Genomic DNA, 566 nt, shown 5'->3' on the forward strand with positions numbered 1-566 from the left:
AGGAAGTTTTACTCACAAATCAAGGTGCTATATTTTTATTCCAACGATCACTATTTGCACCAGACTCTCACAAAGAACCTGATATTCTGGTTAGTTTTACTCCTACTTCACTAAGTGATGGTGATTCAGTTTTCTACAATATTAGAAATAGGAAAAAAGGAGTGTGGGGAAATAATTACCCACGTAATGTGCACCTACATGTGTTGCACAATGACAACATAACAATATTGTATTCCCTCCAGTCTAAAAATAAATGTTTTAAACATATTGACTACTCCAGTGTGTTTCATATATTTTTGATTGAAAATTAAATCATTATATATATATATACACACATCTGGGCTATTCTGTTACGCGTAACAGAATATTATTCTGTTACCCTTTTTAAACTGACGGTTTGCAGGTGGTTGTACTGATGTTTTGAAGCGGTTGAACTGATGCTTTCAGTTGTGTTTAACAGATCGTCTTCTTTAGTTCAAAAATTTTTTGTAATTTTTTTGTCGGAACGGGGCGTGTAATATATCGTTGGAAAGCTCTTGACAACCATATTTCAAGTATATTGAACG

Source organism: Triticum dicoccoides, chromosome 2A (assembly GCF_002162155.2).
Source record: "Triticum dicoccoides isolate Atlit2015 ecotype Zavitan chromosome 2A, WEW_v2.0, whole genome shotgun sequence".
NCBI lineage: Eukaryota > Viridiplantae > Streptophyta > Magnoliopsida > Poales > Poaceae > Triticum > Triticum dicoccoides.